Source organism: Notamacropus eugenii, chromosome 1, assembly GCF_028372415.1.
Source record: "Notamacropus eugenii isolate mMacEug1 chromosome 1, mMacEug1.pri_v2, whole genome shotgun sequence".
Lineage (NCBI taxonomy): Eukaryota > Metazoa > Chordata > Mammalia > Diprotodontia > Macropodidae > Notamacropus > Notamacropus eugenii.
The window spans coordinates 735,450,218-735,456,575 of record NC_092872.1 but is presented as its reverse complement, the minus strand read 5'-3'; the positions used below and the strand labels follow the sequence as shown (position 1 = coordinate 735,456,575).

General features: G+C 40.7%; 1 protein-coding gene across 1 annotated transcript in view; it reads left to right on the top strand.

Moving 5' to 3' along the window:
* The first annotated feature begins 509 nt into the window (after nt 1-509).
* SMOX (spermine oxidase) overlaps nt 510-6,358 on the top strand; it is a 79,324-nt gene continuing 73,475 nt past the window's right edge. The window contains exon 1 of the mRNA XM_072637023.1: nt 510-672. The gene's annotated coding sequence lies outside the window, so the exon portion shown is untranslated. The remainder of the gene's footprint in view (nt 673-6,358) is intronic.

Genomic DNA, 6,358 nt, shown 5'->3' with positions numbered 1-6,358 from the left:
TTTTGCTCAAGATGTTGACCTTTCCTCTCTAGAATCTCAATGTTTTCTGGTCACTGTATTACAGGCATTACTATAGAGTGAATAAATAGCCTTTCTTCCTGCCTCCCTCCCTCCCTTCGTTCCTTCCTTCCCTCCTTCCTTCTTTCTTTGCCTCCTTTCTCCTCTCTTTCTCCTCCTCTCCTCTTCCTTTCCTCTCTCCTTCCTTTTCTCTTATCTTCTTTTCTCTTTCTTACCTTTTCTTCTCTTTCACTCCTCCCTTTCTGCCTTTCTCTCACCCTCCTTTCTCTCACCCTCTTTCCTTCTTCTATCCCACTCCCTCCTCTTTTCCAAAGAGCTGCAAGGCCGCATCTAAGCCTCTGTGTTTTCCGGTTTGGACGCTAAGCCCAGCTGGTTGCCGGGGCAGCGATGACTCTATCATGTTTACTTGTGCATGACAGAGTGGGCAGCCACCAGTGGGGTGTGCTGCTCTCTGGGGCTGGGGGAGGGAAGGTTGAACCAGGATACACAGGCAGCTAGACGTGGTCGGGGTCAGGATGACCCACAGGGAGATAAGGAGATCTGAGGACACAACAAGGCTTTGTCAGACTGAGGCCTGGAAAACAGTGTCTTCAGCAACTTGCTCCCATGACCAGGATGATGAGGATACAACCAGCCCTGGCTATAAGGAATGTGGTAAGTTCATCTGTATTTGGTTAATGTGTAAACTCCACCCCTGACCACCCCCCCTGCTCCCCCTCCCCCTCCAGTGCCTAGCATGGGGTTAAGCTGAATTGCTAAGGGATGAACTTAGAGATGGAGCAGATGTTGGAGACCTGCTGGAATGTAGGTTGACTTAGGCAGAGCCATAATGAGGGTGGGGCAGTTAGACTTTGACCCAGGGTGCTGAAATTTAAACTGTAGTTATGGGATTTCTAATCTTTTAGCTGTGGAGAAACAGTGGAGTTTATCACGAAGTGCCTTCCTCTCTTTCCCCTTAGATTGGCAGCTTAACTGCTCACAGGTTTGGATGTCTCCGTTCCTTCCATTCCTTCCAGTGCTTTCCGATAAAATGGGTCATCAGGTCTTCTCTTCTGGCTTGCCTCTATGCCCGCAGTCTCCTCTCACTGTCATCTAATATCCAGGCCTTGCTATCTCTCCTAATGCCGTACCTGAAGGACTCTGGGCCTTTCTGTCTACCCTGCAGCTGAAGTTTCTTCCATTCATTGTTGGTTGTCTCCCCTAATTACAGTATTCTCCCTACATTTACTGAGCATGTGTTATGTCTGGCGCTGAGGAAAATCCAAAGATGATTAACACTTACTCAGCAAGCAGTTTCTTCTTTCTGGGTCTCAGTTCCCCTACCTATAAAATTATGACCTCTAAGCTTTGGCTTTTTCTGATTTTTTTTTCTTTATAGCTTTGACTTTTTTCTTTGTTTCTAGCTTTGATGTTTTAGGGGAGATTTTTTGATAATAAATACTTAACTGGATTGAATTGAAATATTGGAGACAGTATATCCTGCCTCATTTTGGTTATAAAGCAGGACCAACTTGAGACTGTGGAGAATAATAGTAAGTCTACATAAACAAAAATACTTAATACATCTGTGACCCCCATGTATGCACAGCTTTTCCCTGAGATATCTTTTTTAATTGCTATTTTCCAATGATTTCATATGACTATGGGATATGGAAAAATATTATCCATAAGGAAGTGAAGTTAATTATAAGCCATATGTGAGGGTGTTTCTTCCAATGGTGCAGATTGCAACCCATTCTCCAATAGACATGGGATCTCTCAGTGTGGAAGTGCTCTTCAACAATGGAGATCGTTGCTGTCCTGGGCAATTCTTGTCTATTCTGGTAAATAAGTTTGCCATGAGGAGTCTACCTGATGTATTAGAGACCTTTTTTGAGTTCTCTTGCACTCTTGGGGATGCCAATAGAACATGGTAGTTGGCTTGTCGTGTCACTCATTCTCCCTGTATCATGGATTCTCCTTTTGATCAGTCATTTACGGTACTTTCTTCCCTATATCTCTTTGTCTGTAATGTCTTACAGCCTACCCCTACACATTATCTACCTCTCTTCAGATGGTTGGTCCACTCTCAACTTTCGCTCTTTGCACACATTCTATATCTCAGAGCCACCTAAGATCATTTCGAGAATAGAAATATTAAAAAAGATACCACAGAGAGACTCTTTGAATGATTTTTAATAACCAACAAAAAATAAATAGTGAGGATCTTATATTTCCTATGCCTTTTAGTCAGTTAAGTAGCCAGTATCATATTGGATAGAGTGCTAGACCTTGAGTCAATGAGGTCTGAGTTCATATCTTACTTCTTACATTCATTAGCTGTGTGACCCTGGACAATTCACTTAACTGCTGTTTCCCTCATCTGTAAAACGAGCTAGAGAAGGAAATTGCAAACCACTCTAGTATCTTTTGCCAAGAAAACCCCAAATGGGGTCATAAAGAGTCAGACACAATTGGAAATGACTGGATAACAATAGCACCTACCTCCCAGATTTATTAAAAGAATAAAATGAGATTATATTTATGATATATATATGTAAGGTGCTTTATAAACCCATAAATAACTATTATTATTTGTTATATAACTATCCAAAATAGTAATAGCATTTGTTAGTGATTTAAGATTTGCAAAGAGCCATAACATGTTATCTCATTTAATTCTTACAACAACCTTTGCATATAGGCATGGGAAGGAAATAAACATGTATACCATGCCTACTATGTGCCAGGCACTAGGCTAAACACTTTACAAATATTGTTTCATTTAACCACCTTTCAAGATAGGTACTGTTATTATCCTTATTTCACAGTTGAGGGAACTGAGGTAAACAGAGGTTTAAGTGATTTGCCCCCAGTCACAGAGCTAGTATCTGACGTCAGATTTGAACTCAGGTATTCCTGACTCCAGGTCCAATGCTCCATCTACTGTGCCACCTAGCTGCCTCTGTAAATGCTATTATTATGCCCATTTTATAGATGATGAAACAGAGGCTAAGTGGCTTGTTCATAGTAACACAAGTAGTAAGCATATGAGGCAGGATGCAAACTCGGGTCTTTCTGAGTCCAAATCTGTCACTTTATCCACTAGCTGACCCTAGATAATTAAGAGACATCATGGTACAGGGGAAAGGGTATTACTCATTGTCCAAGAGAATCTGAATTAAAATTTTGACTCTTCTACTTATCACCTTTGTGATCTTAGAAAAGTCGCTTAACCCCTGGGCTCATCTTTGAAATAATGGAGCTCCCTACTGGTTCTTAAGCCATGATCTTATGTGATCTGAGCAGAGAAAGTTATTTAGGAAAGCCTTTCTGTTCTTTCCTTAAACCTTTATCAAGGGCTGAATCCCAATAAGTGTGTAGGTCATTTCATGAAGATTTTATAGAAATCAGAAAATATTGATCAATAGTTACTAAAAGCCCCACAATCATTTTCTTTTTCTGTTGTAAAGCTGACTGGATTCCCACCCCCACCCCCCACTTGTTTAGTATTTTTTCCTCTTTAAGTTATCCTAAGAACCAGTCCCTTTAACACTCTCCAAACTGTTGGATTCAGCACGGATTTCCTTTGTGTAAATTTGGTCTGGTTCATCTACTTTCCTGTTTTTGTCTTGTTTCATGCCTCACTGGGGACTGAGATATTAGATTCCAAATGTGTTGGTTCCACTGTCATTGATGAAGAAAATAATTTCTTACAGAAATGACGACAATTCTGGTTCCATTTTTAATCTATTTGTTCTCCTTCCAATTTCAACTTTAATGCTCTTGGGATGATTTGGATTAATTTGATCTCTTGCCAAGCTTCCTGTGAACTCAATATTTCCTCCACTGCTTTTCATTGGATAATGTTTAGAATCTTCCCTCAAGGTTTTGCTTGGGAGTTTAAATATTAAGGCAATATCGCCTTGGCTCACTACGTAGCAAGAATATTAGGTGTTTGTTGCGTAAGGTGGTTTATGAGCCGCTTTGACCTTCTGGCTGTGGTGATTGTTTTACATAGGTCAAACTTTCATAGGACATCGATGAGCTTGATGGCTTTTCTTTGTCTTGTTTCCATTTTCCAAGGCCGAGAATTCACTCCGATAGGTCAGGTTGGAGCAGTTATGATTACAGATCATATTGCCTTTTCATCTTTATCCTTTCTTCTGGCTTGGCATTGGTTTTAACACTTCTAACAATTTGTTGATCCAACTGGGCATAGACAGTTGATTTGAATATGCCACCATCCTCCATTAGTAATGAATAATTTTACACTAATTAAACCCTGGGTCTTTTGCAGCATTGAAAAGCTCTCTAAATTGCATTCTTTTTTTTTTTTTTAGTGGAGAATACAAGTTTTGAATGATAGTTTCTCTTTTTCTTTTTGATACAATATTTTGTTTTTTCCACAATTACATGTTAAAACAATTTTTAACATTTTAAAAAAGTTTTGAGTTCCAAATTTTATACCTCTTTCCCTCCTGCTCTCCTTGGGACAATAAGCAATATAGGTTATACACGTGCAATCATGTAAAATATTTCCATATTAGTCATTTTGTATAAGAAAACTTGAATAAAAAGAAAGAGGAAAATGTGTCAGTCTGTATTCAGACAGTTTCAGTTCTTTTTCTGGAGGTGGATAGCTTGCTTCATCATGATTCCTTTGGGATTGTCTTGGATCATTGTATCGCTGAGAATAGTTAAATTATTCATAGTTTTTCATCTTACAATATTGCTGTTATTGTGTATCATGGTCTCCTGTATCTGTTCATTTCACTTTGTATCAGTTCATGTAAGTCTTTCTAGGTTTTTCTGAAATCACCCTGCTTATCATTTCTTATCGTACAATAATATTCCATCACAGCTTGTTTAGCCATTCACAAATTGAAGGACATCCCCTCAATTTCCAATTCTCAAAAAGAGCTACTATAAATATTTTTGTACAAATAGATCCTTAAGGGTGGTTTCTCAACACACTGATTGATGGATGAACGACTGCTCAGACGCATGCTGGGTGTTGGGAGGGAATCTAGGATTTAAATCCTTTCTGCTAAAGAGATGATAACAAACAAACAAAAAGCAAACCCAGCTTAAAACCATCAAATACATGTTGCAGCAGACAAGGTATAAAAATAGCCTACATTTGGGTGATTGAGAGTTGCCTACACTGTCATTTATTTTTTGCAAGGGATAGTTATCCAGGGTTGTAAATCCCAGAGTGAAGAAAGGAAGAGAATATCTGAGGAAGGATTCAGTCTTTCTCCTGGATTAATGGTGTGATGGAAAGAGCAGTTGGATTTGCAGTCAAAGCATCTTGGTCTGGTTATGGGAAGGAGTGGTTCTAAAGTCAGAGTTCGCTGCTCAGTTGTTTTTCAGTCATATGTGACTCTTCGTGATTCCATTTGTGGTTTTCTTCACAGAGAAACTGGAATAGTTTGCCATTTCCTACTCCAGCTCATTTTACAGATGAGGAAAGTGAGGCAGATAGGGTTAAGCGACTTGCCCAGACTCACACAGCAAGTAAGAATTTGTGGTTGGATTTGAACTCAGGTTCTGGGGCTGCCACTGTGCTTTGCTACTGAGCTGCCTGAAAGTCAGAGAGCCTGGGTTCAAATACTGCCTCTAACATTTATGTCTTGTGTGACCCTGTGCAAGTTACTTGGCCTTTTTAGCTCTTTTTTTTTCCTCTATAAAATAAAGGGCTTGGCCCCCATGAGCTTTAAATTCTCTTCCAGTTTAAAATCTGTAAACCCATGATGGGGGAGGCGAGAGAATGGTACAGTGCTTTTTCTCCTCTGCCCCTTGGATGATTGATTGGAAATTTATCCTAGGATCAGGCTACATGTGCTACATGGTAGGAGGGTTCAACAGTCATGTTGTATCCAAAAGATGTACAAACAGGAAAGGAGGAGGCTTGGTTGGCTAGAGGGAATGAGGGATGACTGATGACCAGATTCTGTACGCTGACGGTACCTAGCTAATGTCAAGAAACCCAGAGGAAGGCCCCCTGTGGGGGATTTTTGGGACACATGGACAAGTATATTCCAACATGGGAAGGTATGGATGGTGATGTGCACCATTGTATGAGATTGCAGGAGGTGGCAAGCAACAAAGTTGAAGGGTGTGAGTTTAAGTCTAATTTTTCTCCTCTTACTGATGGGGAAACTGAGGCCCGGAGAGGAAGATGACTCGCTGTAGCTCACCTGACTACTTGGGAGAATTTCAAAGCTAAAGGCACTTAGCGGGGCCGGGTTTGGGGCTAAAGGGGTGTGTGTGCCAGGGCGCCAGAAGGGGCTTCTCAGAGCAGTGCGCAGATCGGTCTTGGGTTTCCCTAGAACGCGGGGTCGGGCTGGGTCCCCCA